We start from the raw sequence: 21,657 nt of genomic DNA on the forward strand, positions 1-21,657 counted from the left end.
CACTTTGAATCAATCATGCCACTCCCTTCTGGCCTGCAAATTTGCTGCTGAAAAATCAGCTGGTAGCTTTATGGTGTTAGCCCCTGTATGTAACTATCTTCTTTTCTCTTGCTGCTTTTAAAATTCTCTATCACTGGGCGCCTGGGTGGCTCAGTGGGTTAAAGCTTCTGCCTTTGGCTCAGGTCATGATCCCAGGGTCCTAGGATCAAGTCCCACGTCAAGCTCTCTGCTCAGCGGGGAGCCTGCTTCCCCCTCTCTCTCTGCCTGCCTCTCTGCCTACCTGTGATCTCTGTCAAATAAATAAATATCTTAAAAAATAATACCTTTAAAAAAATAAAATTCTCTATCACTACTTGTTGCCATTTTAATTATCGTTTATGTCTTAGTGCAGACCTCCCTCCATTGATTTTGTTGGGGGCTTTCTATGTCTCCTGGATCTGGAGTTCTGTTTCCTTCCCCAGATTTGAGATGTTTTCAGCTACTATTTCTTCAAATAAATTTTCTGCCCCATTTTCTCTCTCTTCTCCTTATGGGATCCCTATAATGTAAATGTTCTTATGCTTGATGGTGTCACTGAGTTCTCTTAATCTCTTCTTTTTAGTTTTTTTAATAAAGATTTTATTTATTTACTTGACAGGCAGAGATCACAAGTAGGCAGAGAGGCAGGCAGAGAGAGAGGGGAAGCAGGCTCCCTGCTGAACAGAGAGCCCGATGTGGGGCTCGATCCTAGGACCCTGAGATCATGACCTGAGCCGAAGGCAGCAGCTTAACCCACTGAGCCACCCAGGCACCCAATCTCTTATTTTTAAATTATTTTATTATATTTTTAATATATATAAATGTATATTATATAAAAATAACAATTATATTATTTTTTCTTTCTCTTGTTCAACTTCACTGCTTTCCATTACTCTATCCTCCATGTTCCTGACCCATTCTGTTTCCCCTATTTATTTCCACTTGTGTGTTTCAATTTCAGTTATTGAGTTCGTCATCTCTGATTGGTTCTTTTTTATGTTTTCTATCTCTTTGTTGTGGATCCCACTGAGGTCCTCCACTCTTTTCTCAAGTCCAGTGAGTATGGCCATTAAAGTCTCTGTCAGGCATATTACTTATTTCCATTTTGTTTAGCTCTCTTGCTGTGATTTTGTCCTATTCTTGCATTTGGGACATATCCCTCTGTCTCCTCATTTTACATAATTCTGTTTTTACGTGTTAGGAAAGTCAACTATGTTTTCTGCTCTTGCAAGTAGTGGCCCTGGGGACCTGGCTGTCTCAGTCAGTGTAGTGTGCATCCCTTAATCTTGGGGCTATGAGTTTGAGCCCCATGCTGGGTGTGGATATTACTTAAAAATAAAAAAAAAAATTAAAGAAAAAAGTAGTGGCCTTAGGAAGAAGAGATCCTATAGTGCCCTGCAGTGCCATGTTCCCTGTTTACCAGAACCTGGCACTTGAGGGGTTTCTCCTATGTGTGCTGCATGTGCCCTACTGTAATGGCTGAGCTGCCGCTTTTGACTTCAGTCCAGTAATCTGCAATGGCCCTCTTTGCCTGTGTGGGCAGGGTTTGGTCTCTGTGTTGTTAGTGGGCCAGTCTGAAGATGCCTTGGGCTTGAGTTAGGTCAGACATTTTTCAGAGCTATGGTTACTCCAGACTGCAGGGTGCTCTCCCTATGTTGTCCCCTGAGAAGCTTTCATTGTGGGCAGAGCCTGTAGTCAGACTGCATGTCTGCCCCCAGCACATTGCTTGAGCCAGAGTTAAACTGGTGTGTGTGGTTATCTCCCTCTCTCCCCAAGGCAGGAGTCACTTGGGAGTGGTGTTAGCCCCTGTCAGGGCTGCTTGCACACTGCCCTGTTTGTGGTACCACTCTGGATGGACTTCTGCCAAGGACGGGTTGGAGGAGGCAGGCCTGCAAAAGAGCAAGGGGGCAGAGCATGCTTTTAGCAAACTACATGGACAGTGTTCATCTGCACTGGTTCCCACATACATCCATGTATCTAGACTGAGGGACACAGGAGAGAAATAGCACCACCAGTTCTTTTGTTCTTAGAGAAGTCTCCTAAAGATCCTGTCCCTCCAGCACAGTTCTGAGATAAGTAAATAAATCTCTCTTCCCTACACCCCAGGTTTTTTTCAAACTGCTGCTTCTATGCTGTATCTCAGCAGAGCTGTTTGTTGTGCTTTCTCTTTAATGGTGGGGATTCAGTTTCTTTTTGCCCTCGGGCTCTCCAAGAGCCAATCCCGATGATTTTTAAAGTTCCAGGTGTTAAGCCCCACCTATAGTCAGAACTCATAAAGTTAAGCCCCCCTGGATTTCAAAGCCAAATATTATGGGAATTCATCTTCCCAGTTAAGGTCCTTGTGCCTAGGGTGCCTGATCTGGGGTCCTCTTCTCCTGTCAGCGGCTTTCCTTCCTTCTACAGACAGTCTTACAGGTCAGTTTTGTTCCCAACTGCATCTCCACCCTTCTTACCCTTTTCAATGTGGCCTCTTTCTCAACATTTAGTTGTGGAGAGTCTATTCTACCAATCTTTGGGTTGCTTTCTGGGTTATTTACATGATATGGGTGTTATGTAAGTACAGCCATGGGATGAGGTAAGCTTAGGATCCTCCTACTCTGCCCTACACATCCTACTCCTGGAAATCCCTCTATCTTCAATTGTTTGAGGAACCTCATACTGTTTTTCATAGTGGCTGCACCGATTCATATTCCATTATGATTGGTATTTTTATCTTAGATTTTGTGGATATTTCCCCTACATTCAGAAATACACAATATTGTGCCTGCAGAAGAAATAACTGTCTTATTTGGAAGGAACTACTCCACATTTAGCATGAAGATAAACAAACCACTTGAAGATAAACAACTCAAATGAACATGTCCATTCTATAATTTACTTTAGAGTTATATTTTTCCTGATTTATAAGAGCTATAAACAGTTTCCTTTCATGCTGAAACACAGGCTGTTTGGAAGGCATGTGGTAAAAATTAATGAATAATGTCAATAAAATAGGGATTACTATAGTTTGAAATCCTTAATGTCTACAAATCAGATATGCTATGAGAGTCACAATTTGTTCCAAGCAAATTTATGAAAGAGCTATTATGTACCAGGTTATGTGCCAGGTCCTATGATTATCAGTATTAGGGACCAAAGTCAAATAATACATGGTCTTAGCCCTCAGGGACTCATAGTTGAGGGGAAATCAAACAATCATGTAGCAGTAACGACCAATGTAGTAAATCCCATGTTTCTGCACAAGCACAGAAAAGAGGCATTAGATTACAAGGCTCAGAGGACATGGCCCTTGAATCAATTTTTAAAAAACTGAACACTGCATCAAAAGTTATGATATACTATATGTTGGCTAACTAAACATAATAAAAATAATTTTAAAAATACTTTTATTTTTAAATAACTGATAAGTCTATAATGTAGATTTTCAGACATTCACAAAAGAGGAAGAAACAGTAGAATAGTATGATGAATCATATGTACCCATCTTCCAGTTACAATTTTCATAACATGGCCAATCTTATTATTTTTTATACCCACACCCAATAACCCCCACTCCTCAGATTACTGAGACAACTCTGGACATTGTAAATATTTCAGAATGTATCTCTAAAAGCTAAGGACTCTTCTGAAAACATAACCACAAAACCATTATCATGCCTTTTAAAATGAAAATTCTTTAATATCAAATATCTTTGTCAATGTTCACATTTCTCTATTTTTTGCATTTTTCATTTTTTTTTAAGATTTTATTTTTAAGTAATCTCTATACCCAACATGGGGCTGAAACTCACAATTCCGAGATCAAGAGTTGCATGCTCTGCCAACTGAGCCAGCCAGGTGCTCCCCATTTTTCTGAACAGTGATTCCAATAAGATTCATGTTTACTGTGATAACTGGTATGTTTAAGTCACTTTCAAACTATTGGTTCTTCTTTCATCTCTTCTTTGCCCTTACATTTTTTTTGTTGAGGAAACTAGGTCATTAGTCTTCTAGGTCAGGGATCAGCAGATTTTTTTCTGTGAAGGGCCACTGAGTAAATATTTTAGGCTTTGCAGATTTTATAGTCTCTGTTACAACTATTCTAGTCTGCCACTGTAGCATGAAAGCGGCCGCAGACAACACATAAAGAACATAGCTGTGTTCCAACAAAACTTCAATTGTGGACACTTAAATTTGTTTACTTATTTTTTATTTTTAAAAAAGATTTTAATTTATTTATTTGTTAGAGACAGAGAAAAAGAGCACAAACAGGGAGCAGCAGGCAGAAGAAGGAGCAGCCTCCCTGCAAAACAAGGAGCCTATTGGGGGACTCCTGGGATCATGACCGGAGCTGAAAGCAAAAGTTTATTAACTGATTGAGGCACACAGATGTCCCTGAAATTTGAATTTTATGTAATTTTCACATTTCATAATTTTTTCAACCATTTAAAAATGTAAAATCTGCTCATATTTCGTAAGCCATGGAAAAACAGGCAATGGGCCAAATCTGTCCCATGGGCCAGTTTGCCAATCCCTATTCTAGAGTAATCCTCACTAAATTTTGTTATTATACCCCCATGGTGTCTTTTATTATGTACTCGCATAATTGGTAGAATGATAGATTAATATGCTTGATCAGATTCATGTTGTCACATTTTGTGAGACTACTTCCTAAATGGGAGTATGTGATTTTATATGAATATCTTTTCCAAAGTGAAGTTAGCAGCCATTGACCATCATTGCCCAGACCCATTAATTTCATCAGTAGTTGCAAAGTGATATGTTAGTTTTTCATTCATTCTTTATTCACTTATGAGCTGGAACCCATAGAGAAACTTTGCCTCATCAACTACTTTGTTACTTTAGATTAAAAACAGAAAAGGAAGGATAAATGCTTGTTTCTTTTATTTGCCAGCTTTCAAAATAATGACATGGTTCCTTCATTTAATCCAATAATAACAATGAGAGGGTTTTTTAAAGTATTATTTGAAACTTACAAATTTAAATATATTTTCTATTGAAATTAATTGTAGTTCTTGATTCCCAAACTATCTCTCTTTGGCTAGTGAGAACCTTTTCAAGTTGACTCCTGAATCGTGACATACTCCTAGCTCTCAAGGTATCATAAGCTAGGCTGCTTCCCTGTTTCCTCCTGCCTAGATGATGATATCACACAGACCTTCAGCTCTAAGTGATTTAGCCTCCCCAATTCATACGTGGAGGGTCACAGAAACATCTAGTCACCTAGATTTGTTGTAGCTGTTAACCATGAGTCTCTGGCTTAGTCCTATTTGATCTATTTTTATGGGGTGATTTGAGGATATTCAAAAGCTAGGATGCCATTTCTGACCAAGAAGGTTTAAGAGGAATTATACTCCTGTCATAAACAACTAGAAAACTGGACAAACTATTAGCAATAGCTATTTTTAGACAATGGGAAGCAGATAGTAGAAGTACTGTGATACCTAAGTAAAAGGGTAACAATGAACTGAACCCTGAATAAATGGCAGGACATACAAGGTCATAGATTGCATTATGATATTGTTAAGATTCAATCATCATCAAGTTGATCTATAGATATAATGAAATCCCAATTAAAATTTTGCAGAAATTTTTAGAAACTAGCAAGCTGATTCTACAATTCATATAGAAATGCAAAGGACCTAGCTTAGCTAAAATAAGCTTGAAAACAGATAAAGTTTGAAGATTTATATCACCAGTTTCAATAAAAGTGCCAAAATAACTCAATGAAGAACATACTGGGACAACAAAATTATCTATTTGGGAAAAAAAAAAATAAACCTAGACCCTTACCCTCATTCTACACACAAAAATTAATTGAAAATAAATCAGAAGGGGCACCTGGGTGGTTCAGTGGGTTAAGCCTCTGCTCTCAGCTCAGGTCATGATCTCGGGGTCATGGGATCAAGCCCCGCATCGGGCTCTCTGCTCAGCAGGGAGCCTGCTTCCCTCTCTCTGCCTACTTATGATATGTCAAATAAATAAATAAAATCTTAAAAAAAAAAGAAAATAAAACAGAAGCCTAAATATACTAGCTGAAACTATAAAACTTCCAAAATAAAACACAGTAGAGAATCTTTTGCAAGCTTGGAGTAAGCAAAGATTTCTTAGAAAGGACACAAAAAGTATAAATCATAGAAGAATCAACAGTTCATAAATCAGACTTTTGAAAATTTTAAATCTTTAACTCTTTGAAAGACAATGTTAAGAAGGTGAAAAAGGAAGACCCATACTGGGAGAAAATATTCACAACACACGCATCTGACAAAAGACTTAAATCCAGAATATATATACATTATATACATATTTATATACAAACATATATGGCAGCTTTCACATACAAATCGATATATATATATATATATACACATACTTATCAGTGTATATGTGTGTGTGTGTGTGTATATATATATCTATATATATATATATATATAGATATCAACCTCTTACAGACAATTCAATAAGCAAAAGATTTGAACACATAGATTTGAACAGATACTTCGCAAAGGAAGATATAGTAATGACCAACAAGTACATTAAAAGATAATCGACATCATTATCAGAGAAATGTAAATTAAAATCACAAGATACCAGTACATATGCATTAGGTTGGCTAAAGTTAAAAAGGCTGGCAAATACCGAGTGTTGATATGGAGCAACTGGAATACTCCTGCGCTGCTGGTCAATGTAAATAGTACCACTCTGCGGGAACAGTTTGGCAGTGTCTTACCAAGTTTTCGTATACCACTTAGCATACTACCTGGCAATTTCACTCTCAGGAATTTACCCAAGGGAAATGAAAATACACCTCGACAAAAACCCGCACACTAATGTTCATAACAGCTTTAATCACAATAACCTCAAACTACAAACAACTCCCACGTCCATGAACATGTAATTGGATGAGCAATTTGTGGAATTTTTGTGCACTGGAATACAACTCAGAAACAAGAGAGAATGAGCTACAGGTGCAAGCAATAACATGGGTGAATCTCAAAAGCAAACTGAGTGAAAAAACTAAGCATGTAAGACTTCATACTGTATGATTCCGATTATATGAAAATCTGGAAAATACAAATGTAATCCATACTAACAGAAAGCAGATAGCTGGAGCTGTCTAGGGTTAGACATGGGGGGATATTTACAGGGAAGGGGCATCATTTTGAGAGTAATAAATAGAGTTTACATATTGACTGTAGTAGGGGAAGTTACCCAAATGCCTTTTACGGTGTATGAGGGGTAGGGAGACTGCTGCCAAAACCTTCCCAGAATCCTAGACAGACTTCTAAGGAACAATTTTAAGTTACTGGGGAAGGAACCAGGTGGTACAACACATGTCAAGGCAGAGAAGCAAGAAATAACAGGACATGATCCAGGAAGTGCAAACTATTCCATATATGGTGGAAGAAATTTGTGCATATATGGCAGTGCAAAAGAAGAGGCTGGATAGAGAGATAGATTCTTTGAAAAGGTCCTCTTCTGCTAAGCTAAAAAGTATGTATCTATCAAAACAGTCATATAATTTTTCAATATTCTGTCAACGTGGTGAAATATGCTGATTTTTAAATATTAAGCTACCTTTGCATACTTGAAATAAATCTAATTTATTGTAACATACTGCCTTTTTTATGCATATAATTTGCTAATATTGTGTTAAGGACTTTTGTATCCATAAATATGATCATTAAGAGAGACTAGCCTGCAATTTCTTTTCTTGCAAATTATTCTATACTCCTTTCTTGTAAGAAGAGGTAGGGACTATAACCCTCTTTCTCTGTTGTCTGGAGAAGTTTATTCAAGATTGGTGTTTTTCTTCCTTAAACATCTGCAAGAATTCACCAGATAAGTTCTGTAACCTGAGGTTTTCTTTGTGGGAAGGTTTTAAATAATGGAATCCATTTCCTTAATAGATAATGTATTATGTAGATTTTCTATTCCTTCTTCTGTTAGCTTTGGTAAGTTATATTTGTGCATTTTATCCGAACAATCAAATGGCATGAAATAAAGATATTTAAAAATATCCTCGGGGCGCCTGGGTGGCTCAGTGGGTTAAGCCTCTGCCTTCGGCCCAGGTCATGATCTCAGGGTCCTGGGATCGAGCCCCGCATCAGGCTCTCTGCTCAGTGGGGAGCCTGCTTCCCCCTCTCTCTCTCTGCCTGCCTGTCTACTTGTGATCTCTGTCAAATAAATAAAATCTAAAAATATCTCTTTTATCTCTTTAATGTCTGTAGGCTCTACAGTAATATCCCTCTTTTCATTCATAATGTTGTTTTCTCTATTTTAAAAAATCTGAACATAGTCGACATAAAATGTTACATTAATTTTAGGTGTTCAACATAGTGATTCAACATCTCTATGTTATGCTTTCCTCACTACAAGTATAGCTACTATCTGTCACCATACAACACTATTACAATATCATTCACTACATTCCTTATGCTGTGCCTTTTAGTCCTGTGTCTTATTTATTCCATAACTAGTAGCCTGTATCTCGAACTCCCCTCCATCCATTTTACCCAAACCCCCACCACCTCCCCTCTGGCAACAATCAGTTTGCACTATTTATAGGTCTAATTCTACTTTTTGTTTGTTTATTCATTTATTCTACGTTTTTAAATTCCACATATAAGTGAAATAATGGTATTTGTCTTTCTCTCTCAGACTTATTTCACTTAGCATAATAAGCTCTAGGTCAATATGTGTTGTTGCAAAGGCAGCACTTCATCCTTTTTTATGGCTGAGTAATAAAAGGTGACAAACAAATGGAAAGATATCCCATGCTCATGGATTGGAAGAATAATGTTAAAATGTCCATAATATCCAAAGCAATCTATAGATTCAATGCAATCCCTATAAAAAACTAATAGTATTTTTCACAAAACTATAAAAAAATACTTATATTTGTATGAAACCACAGAAGGCTGAATGGCCAAAGAAATCTTAAGAATGAAGAACACACCTGGTGGTATCACAATCTCAGATTTCAAGATATACTACAAAGCTGTAATAAATCAAAACAGTGTGGTACTGGCACAAAAATAGATATATAGATCAATGGAACAGAACAGAGAGCCCCAAAATAAACTCATGCTTATATGGTCAATGAATCCAATAAAAAGTAGGGAAGAATAAAAATGGGGAAAAGACAGTCTCTTCAATAAATGCTGTTGGGAAAACTGGACAGCCACATACAAAAGAATTCAACTAGAGGTTTTGGTCAAGGATTGGAACATAGGAAAACCCTGAACTCACCTCCTCCACAGACACACCAAATCTATACTTATTTATAGAGCAATTCCTCCTAAGGAACTGAGAGCTGACTGAACAGCTTCTGAAATAGATCACAAGGAAAAGAGCAAGAGAGATGGAAATGTGGTAACAAAGGGGAACCTACATCTCCACCCCCCGCCTCCTCCAGTGCAAAAACTACAGTGGGAAGGGACAGTACTGAGAAGCCATAACCGGATATGTTTGCCCTGGGGCATAGAAAAAGAGCCACAGTTTAAAAGAACAAATAGATATAAAAGATCCAGCCCTAGAACTCTGCCAAACAGCAGAAGAGATGCTGGAACACTCTCTGAGTCAGAGGGGCTCGTGAGCACCATGGTTTATGCTCCCTTGTCCACCCTGAGAGCATGGACAAGAGCAAGGCCCAGGCCTAATACCTCAGTGAGACCCAGGCTCCTAGCCCACACCAGCCCCAGCTGTTCCACAAAGGTGGCCCCAGCGTAGCACACACCAGGACACACTCCTGGTCAGCACTCACTACATTTCCAGCTGATGTGCCAAGGTGACACAGGCACAAATTCCAAAACACACCAGTCCACACCATGCCAGCTCCAGACAGCTTGCTAGGGCATCCTTGGAGCAGAGCACTCTGTGACCTCCTGGCTCACACCTAGTTTTGCTCTATCCACCCTGGAAGGGTGCCCTAAGAACATTCAGCCTGTGCCTGCATTGGTTTTGGCTACTCCACCAGGGCAGCCCCTGGATGGAGGGCTCTGGGACCCCTGGCCAGCTTCCCCACCAGGGCACCCCCTGCATTGAGAACCCCAGGACACCTCAACATGTACCCACTTCACCTACAGCTGTCCTCTGAGGATACTCCTTGTGTGGAACACCCTGGGATCCCCTGAACCATCCTGCCCTGTCTCTAGCTGTCTTTTCAGGAAACCCTCTTATGTGGAGAACCCCAGGACACTCTAGCTTATCTACTTCAGCTTCAGCTGTGCTGCCAGGGTGACCTCTGCTCAAAGAACCCTAAGACCACCCCAGCCCACATCCACTTCACTTCTGGCCATCTCACCAGGGTGGCCCAACATGGAGAGCCTTAGAACCCCAGACCACACCAGACACAGTCCTAGCCAACCAGCCAAAGTCACCAGGCACACAGTCTACATGGGGGTTGACCACACACAAGACTGTTCCTTCAAGTTTAGAAGAAATAGCTGTTTATGCCCCATGTGAAAGAATGAGACAAAACCACAGAAAAATAACTAAATGAAAGAGAGATAATATGCCTGATTTAAGAGTTTAATGATCATAAAGATGCTCATAACACTGGAGAGAAGAGTGGAAGAACTTGGTGAGAACTTCAACAAAGAGAAAATATTTAAAAGAACCAATCAGTTGTAGAACACAAAAGCAGAAATGAAAAATATACTAGAGGGAATCAACAGATTAAAGGATACCGAAGAATGGATCAGTAATCCAGAAGGGCAATAGAAAGAATCTAAGCTAAACAGAAAAAAAAAAAAAAAAAAAAAAAGATAATTTTTAAAAATGAGGATAGGCTAAGGGATCTCTTGCATAACATCAAGTGAATAAACATTTGCATTATAGGGGTCCCAGAAGGAGAAGAAAGAGAGAAATGGGGGCAAAAAACTTATTTAAAGTTTAAAGATAGAGAATTTTAAGCAAGAAACAAAAAATTAAGTAAAAGGGAAATACTATAAGGTTATCAGTTGATTTTTCAACAGAAATACACCAGGCCAGAAGGTAGCTAGCATATTTATTTTTTTTAATTTTTGAAAATTACCATATAATGTATTGTTTCAGGAGTACAGATCTGTGATTCATCAGTCTTATATAACACCCAGTACTACCCTCCCCATCCTCCCAATGTTCATACCCTCCCCAATGTCCACCACCAAGTTACCCTATCCACCCAGCCCTCTCCCCTCCAGCAACCCTCAGTTTGTTTCCTAAGATTAAGAGTATCTTATGGTTTATCTCCCTCCCTGGTTTTATCTTGTTTCATTTTTTCCTCTCTTCTCCTATGATCCTTCACCTTGTTTCTTAAATTCTACATTTCAGTGAGCTGATATGATAACTGTCTTTCTCTGACTGACTTCTATTGCTTAGCATAGTATTTAAAGAGCTGAAAGGAAAAAACCCTACAACCAAGAATAGTCTACTTGGTGAGGTTATCATTCAGAATGAAAGGAGAGATAAAGAGTTTCCCCGACAAGAGTAAGAGGAATTCATTACTATTAAACTGGCCTTACCAGAAATGCTAAAGGGACTTCATTTAAATGGAAAAGAAAAGGCCATAATTAGAAGAAAATTATGAATTAAAAGATGAAAATATGACAACACAGATATAAAATGTGAAGGAGAGAGTAAAGAAGTTCTTTCAGAATATGTTCAAACTTAAATGACTGTCAACTGGGACGCCTGGGTGGCTCAGTTGGTTAAGCAGCTGCCTTCGGCTCAGGTCATGATCCCAGCGTCCTGGGATCGAGTCCCACATCGGACTCCTTGCTCAGCAGGGAGCCTGCTTCTCCCTCTGCCTCTGCCTGCCACTCTGTCTGCCTGTGCTCGCTCTCTCTCCCTCTCTCTCTCTGACAAATAAATAAATAAAATCTTTAAAAAAAAATGACTGTCAACTTAATATAAACTGCTATATACTTAGGATCCTATACCTGAAACTCATGGTAACCACAAACCCAAAACCTAATAGATACACAAAAGAATAAAAAGCTAAGCAGAACACTACAGAAAGCCATCAATTACAAGGCAAGAGAGCAACAGAAGAAAGGAACAGAGAAAATAATAAAACAGCAATAAGTACATACTTAGCAGTAAGTACTTTTTTCTTCTAAGATTTTATTTATTTGAGAGAGAGGAAGCAAGAAAGATCAGAGGAAAAGGAAGAAGCAGACTCCCTGTTGACTGAACGGAGAGCCCAGGGCTAGATCCCAGGACCCTGAGATCATGACCTGAGCTGAAGGCAGCCCCTTACCTGACTGAGCCACCCAGGCACCCCGCTAGTAGTAATTACTTTAAATGGCCTAAATACTCTAATCAAAAGGGTAACTAAATGGCTTAAAACAAAGCAAAACAAAACAAAACAAAGCAAGACATCTATATGCTGCACAAAAGAGACTCACTTCAGACCTAAAGACATATATGAGGGGCTCTAGGCTGGCTCAGTTTGTAGAGAATGCAACTTTAAAAAAAAATTTTTTTTAAAGATTTTTATTTATTTATTTGACAGAGAGAGAGAGAGAATACACACACAAGCAAGGGGAGAGGGAGGCAAGAAGAGGGAGAAGCAGGCTCCCTACTGAGCAAGGAGCCCAATGTGGGGCTCGATCCAAGGACCCCAAGATCATGACTTCAGCTGAAGGCATTTAACTGAATGAGCCACCTACATGTCCCGAGAATGCAAATCTTGATCTCAGGGTTGTGAGTTCAAGTCTCATGTTGGGCATGGAGCCAAAAAATTTTAAAATAAATAAATAAAGACATAAACTCCAAGTAAAAGGATGGAAAAAAGATACACCATCCAAACAACAGAAGCAAAACAAAACCCAAAAAACCCAAAACACTACTGGCCAACATCCTTAATGAACAGAGATGCAAAAATCCTTAACAAAATATTAGCAAACTACACTAAAAGAATTATTCACCACAATCAAGTGGGAATTATTCTGGGGATGCAAGGATGGTTCAACATTTGCATATCAGTCAAGATGACACACCACATCAAAATAAAATATATTACGATCATCTCAATGCAGAAAAAGCATTTCACAAAATTCAACAACCATTCATGACAAAAACTCTCAGTAACGTGGTTTAATGGGAACACACCTCAACATGACAAAGGCCGTATATGACAAACCCATGGCTAATATAAAATTCAATGGTCAAAAGCTGAAAGTTTTCCCTCTAAGATCAGAAATAAGACAAGGAGGCCCACTCTTGCCACTTTTACTCAACATAGTACTGGAAGTCCTAGCCATATCAATCAGACAAGAAAGTCATCCAAATTGGTAAGAAAGAAGTAAACTGCTACTATTTACAGATAGTATGATACCCTAAAGACTCTACCAAAAAACTACTGGAAGTAATAAATGAATTCAGTAAAATTGCAGTATATAAAATTAGTACAAAGAAATCAGTTGCACTTCTATACACTAAAAATGAAGTAGCAGAAAGAGAAATTAAGAAAACAATCCCCTCTATAATTGTACCAAAGCCAATAAAATACCTAGGAATAAACTTAACCAAGGAAATGAAAGACCTATATGCTGAAAACTACAGAACACCAATGAAAAAAATTAAAGATGATACAAACAAATAGAATGATATTCCATGTTCATGGACTGGAAAAAAAATATTATTAAAATGTCTATGCTACCTAGAGCAATCTACACATTCAATGCAATCCGTATCAAAATATCACAGCATTTTTCACAGAACTAGAGCAAATTACCATAAAATTTGTATGTAGTGACAAAAGACCTTCAAGAGGCAAAGCAATCTTCAGAAAGAAGAACAAAAGCGGGACGCCTGGGTGGCTCAGTTGGTTGGGCGACTGCCTTCAGCTCAGGTCATGATCCTGGAGTTCCAGGATCGAGTCCCTCATCGGGCTGCTGGCTCTGCGGGGAGTCTGCTTCTCTCTCTGACCTTCTCCTCACTCATGCTCTCTCTCACTGTCTCTCTCTCAAATAAATAAATAAATAAATAAAAAGAAGAACAAAAGCTGGAGGTAATACAATCCCAGATTTCAAGATATACTACAGAGCTGTGGTAATCTAAACAGTATAATGGAAACAAAAACAGACACACAGATCAATGGAATGGGAGAGCCCAAAAATAAACTCACATTTTTATAGTTAATTAATCTATGATCAAAGGAGGCAAGAATATGCAGTGGGAAAGGACAGTCTCTTCAATAAATGGTGCTGGAAAAACTGGACAGCAACATGAACAAGAATGAAGCTGGACTACCTTCTTATGCCATATACAAAAATAAATTCAAAATGGATTAAAGACCTAAAAGTGAGACCAGAATCCACAAAACTCCTAAAAGAAAACATAGATAGTAATCTTCTGGACAATAGTCTTAGAAATATTTTTCTGAATGTATCTCTGCAAGCAAGGGAAACACAAGCAAAAATAAATAATTGGGACTATATCAAACTGAAATGCTTTTGTCATAAAAAAAAAATGAAACGGCAACATACTGAATGAAGGAAGATACTTGCAAATGGTATATCCAATAAGGCATTACTATCCAAAATATATAAAGAACTTACATAACTCAACACCAAAAAAACAAATAATCCAATTAAAAAATGGGCAGAGGAACTGAGTAGACATTTTTCTAAAGAAGATGGCCAATGGACACATGAAAAGATGTTCATCATCATTCACTATTAGGAATGCAAATCAAAACCACAATGAGATATCACCTCACATCTGTTAGAATGGCTAGAACAAAAAATGCAAGAAATAACAAGTGTTGGTAAGGATATGGAGAAAAAGGAACCCTTGTACATGGTTGGTGGGATTGTAAATTGATGTAGCAACTGTGGACAACAGTATGGAGGTTTCTTAAAAAATTAAACATAGACTTGCCATATGATCCAGTAATTTTTCTACTGGTTATTTACCTAAAGAATACAAAAATACTAATTTAAAAAGATATATTCACTTCAATGTTTAGTGCAGTATTATTTACAATAGCCAAGATGGGGAAGTAACCTAAGTATCCATCAACAGATGAATAGAGAAAGAAGTGGTACATACACATGATGGAATATTACTCAGCCATAAAAAAAGAATGAGATCTTGCCATTTGTGACAACATGGATAGACCTAGAGGGTATTATGTCAAGTGAAATTAGTCAATACAGAAAGATGCATACTATATGATTTTGCTTACAGGGGGACTCTAAACCAACAAAACACAGAAACAACCCTATAGGTACAGAGAACAAATTGGCTGCCACAGGAGAGGAGTCTTTGGGGGTATAAACAAAATAGGTGAAGAGGATTAAGAGGTACAAACTTCCAGTTATAAAATAGATAAGTCATAGGGATGATAAGTACAACACAGGAAACATAGTCAATAACATTGTAATCAATTGTATGGTGACAGATGGTAACTGCACTTACTGTGGTGAGCATTTCATAATGTATATAACTGTTGAATCACTATGTTGTATATCTGATATTAACATATATTGTGTGCCAACTTTAGTTTTAAAAAAATGATATTCAATGGAGTACATGTTTGTTGAGTGAATGAATGAAAAAATGTCCACTGGCATAAAAAAGTGTGGGTTTGTTTCTCATAAACAAATATAATGATGAACTACAAATTTCTAGAAACTAGATTAAAAGTACTCTTTTTTTTTTAACGATTTCATTTATTCATGAGAGAGAGAGAGAGTGCATGAGTGAGCATGCATGCACAAGCAGAGAGGAGGCAGAGGGAGAAGCAGGCTCCCTGATGAGCAGGGAGCCTGATGGGGGACTTGATTCCAGGACCCTGGGATCATGACCTGAGCCAGAGGCAGATGCTTAACCGACTGAGCCACCCAGGTGCCCCTAAAAGTACTCTTTTAAGAGTTAGGTACTGGTAACACAAAACACAGGTGGATTATTTGAAAGAAGACTGGGGAAAAGAACATTAATGGATCATACAAATCTATTAAAGCCACTGCTAGTAACACAGATTTCAGAGGCATATCCAGGCAGAATGAAGCAGGAGTGGTGGTAATGGTGGTGCTAGGGACAGTTTTGGTAAATTCAACCCCTAAAATCCCTTTGCCTTTGGCCAGGTGCATCAGTCTTTATTACAAAATGTAATACAAGATACTCCTTAAGGAACATTTATAATTTGTTCATTAGTCAAGTGTGTCTTTTAAGAATTTCTGAAATTATAATAAAAATACTAACATAAATTTACCATCTTAACCATTTTTAAACGTACAGTTCAGTGGTTTGAATACATTCAAATTGTTGTGCAACAGATCTCCCAGAACTTTAACATCTTGCAAAACTGAAATTCTGCAGGCATTAAACAACAATTCCTCATTCCCCACATCACCACCCAGCCCCTGGCAACCACCATTCTCCTTTCTGTCTTTTATCATTTTGACTATTCTACGTACCTTGTAACTGGAATCATGCAGTATTTATCTTTTTCTGACTGGCTTATCTTGTTTAGCACAATATCCTCAAGGTTCATCCATGCTGTCATTTACCTGAGAATTTCTTCCTTTATAGGGATGGATAATATTCTATTGTATGTGTATATCATATTTTATTTATCCATCCATCAGTGATACATGAGTTCTTCCACCTTCTGCCCATTGGGAATAATGGTGCTGTGAACATGATGTATAAATATCTCTTTGAGATCCTGCTTTCAATTCCTTTGGATATATACCCAGAAGTGGGATTGCTGGATCATATGATAGTTCTACATTTAATTTTTTGAGGAATCATATTGTTTTCCATAGCAGTTAACACCATTTTATAAATCAATGCACCAATAAGGCACATGGGTTCTAATATCTCCACATCCTCATTAAAATCTGTTTTCTGTTTGTGGTGGTGGTGTTTTATAGTAGCCATCCTGATGAGGTGATAGCTCATTGTGGTTTGATCTGCATTTCTCTAGTAATTAGTGATGTTGAGCATCTTTTCATGTGTTTGTTGGTCCTAGTGTGTCTTCAAGATTAGTTATTCAAGCTCCCCAAACCAACAGTAGCACATGCAGCAAGAATAATTCCAACCTTCCTCTAGCCATAAAAATCAGGCCCAGGGGCTCCTTCTAGAAGTTACAGTAACATATAGACTCAATCATCCTTTAAGCCAAAAGATTACCTACAAAGCATATGACAAAAGCAGGTGTTCAAATATATTGGGCCAAAGGCTTCTTTCACAGTTGAAATAGATGTCTGCTGTTTCTGCCTGCCTAGCATACATTTGTCCTTATTCTGGGAACACATCTTGATTTTCCTTTGGGAAATCACTCCTCCCTTATGATTCAGATTAGACTACTTCTTTACCTGGCCCAGATCCAGGGCTGAGCAGGTGACTCAGGCCTGGCTTGGCAGCATTTCTAATTGCTTTGACCAAAGTGATTCGTTTATGCACAAGCATCTGATACAAACTGGTAAAATCCAATTAAGTCCTGAGATTTTTGCTAAAACTGGGAAGGAAGAACACTCTTTCCATCAGGATTGTAAGGATAAGAAAAGCCTAGGGACCAGGAGAGATCCTGTTGGGTCCCCAATATTGGGTCCCCCAATAATGGGTCAGTGATTAAAGGAGCGAGACTGATACAAAGCAAAAGTCAAGCAAAGCTTTATTTCGCGCCAAGCATCAAGAATCAAACCGACCGTCAAACAGACCAGTCGGGGCGCTCCTTACAGAGAGGACGACCCCTCTCTGTTTCACAGACTAACTTGTACAGAGCAAAGGCCATGTGGTTGGGCCTGGCCACGCACAGGTGGCCAATGAAATTGTAACACACAGAAAGCTGCACAGTCATGCTAGGTGACCAACCGAATTACAATTTACCCTAGTAGACATCTGAACCAGCCTATCACCTTGGTCAGAATTGGTGCCCAAAAGGTGCCCAAAGGGCGGGGCCCATACTCCTTGGTAGCTAGGAGACAGTGTGCGCCCCTGATTGAACGTCTCCACCTGACCTGACCCACCCTTGTATTTGGGCTTTTTTACCTGGGACTGGTTTCCAGGACTTGCTTTTAAGTAAGTTCCCCTGGGGGGTGGGGGGCAGAGTCAATTCAAGGTTTACAACAAAATGGCAGTTCAACCGGGGTGGGGCCGCTCTGGCAGAATAGGCCCTTACAATCCTTCCTCAGAGAAAACCAGAGCTGAGAGAGATGATAAAGACATAGCTAATGATACTGTTTGAGTGCCTGATTCACTTGTGCCAGAGGCCACTCCTATCTGGACATTTTATGAGACTGACGCGCCACCTACTGTGCTACCGAGGCACCTTTTCTGGACATTTTCATTCTCTGTGGCAGTAAGTTATTTATTTTGTTTAAAGGAAATTGAGTTGTTTTGCTGTTATTTCCAATCCAAAGAATTTAATTAACATACAACTTAATGCAAATATAACTCACTTTTCAGCACTTCAATTATATATCCAAATTTCCCTGTCCAACTGCCATACCATTTTCAAAACCCCACATCTTCTCATTTAACAATATACTAATTAACACATTAATTTTATCTTCCTCTTGCTCAATGTCTTATCAGTATCCACCACAGCTGACTACTTTTTCCTTCATGAAACATGTCTGCCCTGGCTGCTATGACCCCAACACTCCTACCGTTTTCTTCCTACCCGACAGCTCCTTCTCTGCTTCCTTTGCTAGTTTATTCTCCTCAACGTTCTCTTCTCTTGTTCATTTTGCTACCCTCTCCCCAGGCAATCTTCACAACATTCACAGTCTCAATTACTGTTTAAATACCTATGACTCCTGAATCATATCATTAGTGCAGGCCTCTATCCCACCTTCAAAGAACAAGGAGGTTAATTGTTAAACAGTAAACAAGGATATGTGGAACCGTCGTCTCTGCTGGAATATCTCAAAGACACCTCAAATTCAAACTGTCCAAAACCAAGGCCACAGCCATCTCACTCACTCACTCTCTCACAAACACACACACACACACCATACACACACCCCTCTTCTCTGAGTTCCCTAACCACAATGAGTGAGGATACCTTCAGTTGAGCTGCATAAGCTAGAAACAGGGAAGTTTTCTTTCACATGTCTCTCTCCCCTACTGCCATTTCCAAATCACCACTAGTCACTGATTTTATTCACTTTCAAGTATCTCTTCTATCAATCCATTGCTGTCCGTCCTAGTTTAAGCTGCCCTCTTCTTTCTTGATTTACTAAATAGTTTCCTAAAGTAGGCTTCCCGTAACCTCCTGCCCACACGCTTCTCTGCACCACTGTGAGAGATGTCATTTTTATCTAAAAACACCACTGGTCCTGTCACTCCCCTATTTAGAATCCTTCAATAGCATCCTATTTCTCTAAGGATAAAAAACCGAATCTTTTATATGGCCTGCAAAGGAGTAAATGGGAAGGGTGTTGTATGTAAACATCTGCATATCTACATTGTAAATAGAAGTCTATCTAAAAACTACAGAAATTGGTCTTTATATTCAGTTCCTTGTGAATAAAATAGATTGTAAGCAAAATTAAAAGGTAGCTATTATATGCCTTCAACAGTTACCATATTCACAAAGGGTTAGCCCATGTATTAGTTCAGTTTGCTACAACAAAATACCACAGACTGAGTGGCTTAAACAAGACATTTATTTCTCCTAGCTCTGGAGACTAGGAAGCTTGAGATCAAGATACTGGCAGGTTCAGCGTCTGGTGAGAAACTGCTTCCTAGACTGTAGATAGCCACCTTCTTGCTGTGTGCTCACACTGCCTTTTCTCATCGGGAGAGAAGATAAGAGTATATGCTCTCTTTTTCTTATAAGGGTACTACTCCCATTATAAGCAGCCCATCCTCAGGAGCTAGCCTAAATCTAATTACATCCCCAAGGCCCCACTCCAAATACCATTATACTGGGTTATAATGACTTTAACACATGAATTTAGAAGGGAAAGAATTGAGTCAGTAACAGCCCATGTAAGTCATGGCAAAATACCCTCAGAATTCGTAAACATCACTATGACAATATTAATAACTATAGCAACTGGGTAAAAATACAGATCTTAGGGGCACCTGGGTGGCTCAGTTAGGCCATCTGACTCTTGATTTCGGTTCCAGTCTTCATATCCGGATGGAGCCTTAAGACCGGCTCAGCGCTGAGCAGACTCTATTTGAGATTCTCCTTGAGATTCTCTATCTCCCTCTCTCTTTGCCCCTCCCCGACCCATGCGCCTGCACTCTCTCTCTAAAATGAGTAAAATCTTTAAAGAAAAAGGAATACAGATCTTATTGTATTTGCTAAGATATATAAACATTTTTAAATTAAAAAATCACATAATCAGGGGCACCTGCGTGGCTCAGTGGGTTAAAGCCTCTGCCTTCAGCTCAGGTCATGATCCCAGGGTTCTGGGATCGAGCCCCTCATCAGACTCCCTGCTCAGCAGGGAGCCTGCTTCCTCCTCTATCTCTCTCTGCCTGCCTCTCTGCCTACTTGTGATCTTTGTCTGTCAAATAAATAAATAAAATCTTAAAAAAAAATTAACCTTTAAAAATCACATAATCATACTATAGATCTGTTGCAAAAGAAATCTCCCAGACTCACTTATTATACCAAATCTCATAACTCCCAGACTTACTGTACCAAAAATAATAGAATATAATACAATAAGTTGTTTGAATATATTAATGTATCTAAAGGATATAGAGTGTCGGAGGCAAATACTTGTAGTTCCCATCCAACATTTTCAAGAAAGGGAGTTTTAGCCACAGTACTTAAAATTACTCTAATTATAACAAAGGTTTTCTCATTTTAAAGTATCTCCTTCTAATCTTCATATTTGGCATTATTAAGATATACTCTGAATTCTGCCTTCTTCAGTTAACATTATTATATCACAAGTATTTTTCATGCTGTTATATTTTTGTAAGGATAACTTTTACTGCCTACCATATGGATTCAACAATTTTTAAAATCGCTATTCAGTGTTGGCTATTATGGATACTTCCATTGTATCCCTATTATGAATAAGACCATGATGAACATCTTTGGATGCATATTTTTAAAACAGATTATTAGCCTAGTACAGATTCTGAAAATGGAATTGGATTGAAGGTTAAAAATTGTGCCCTATAAGGGGTGTGTTTGTGGGAGGGGGGTGTCTTGATAATATTGGCAAATGAAGAAAATATTTTAGAAAAACAATGTGCCATGTCACTAGGAGTATGAGGAGCATAATAGTTTCATCTTTTTAATAACACACTGTATATTAAAATTTAATTTCTCCTTATTAAAGAAACCTAAACATTGTTTTAGTATCTTTATCTCTGATTACTAGCTATTTACTCTGTTCATTAATTCATTCAAGAAACAGTCCTCTGTGCTAGACACTGGCATACTCAAGGGAAAGTGACAAAAAACACAATCTCTAACCTCAAAGAGCTTGCAGAAGTAGAGACAGAAAACATCAACACACCCATCACCTAGTAATTTCATGGATAAGAATCATGAGGCCAAGTGCCAGAAACACACAGAAATGGTGCTTACCTTAATTTTAGGTGCTTGGGAATGACTTACTGAGAGGTTATAACTAAGTTCCATTCTGATTACTACTGAGATTGAACGTATTTCTACATGTTTATTTATTCATTCTGTTTTCCTTTTTTGTGAACTGTTTGCTA

General features: G+C 38.5%; 1 protein-coding gene across 1 annotated transcript in view; it reads right to left on the minus strand.

Moving 5' to 3' along the window:
• Window positions 1–21,657, minus strand: part of REC114 (REC114 meiotic recombination protein) — a 101,508-nt gene that overhangs the window by 27,510 nt on the left and 52,341 nt on the right. The window lies entirely within an intron of this gene.

Source organism: Lutra lutra, chromosome 7 (genome assembly GCF_902655055.1).
Source record: "Lutra lutra chromosome 7, mLutLut1.2, whole genome shotgun sequence".
Lineage (NCBI taxonomy): Eukaryota > Metazoa > Chordata > Mammalia > Carnivora > Mustelidae > Lutra > Lutra lutra.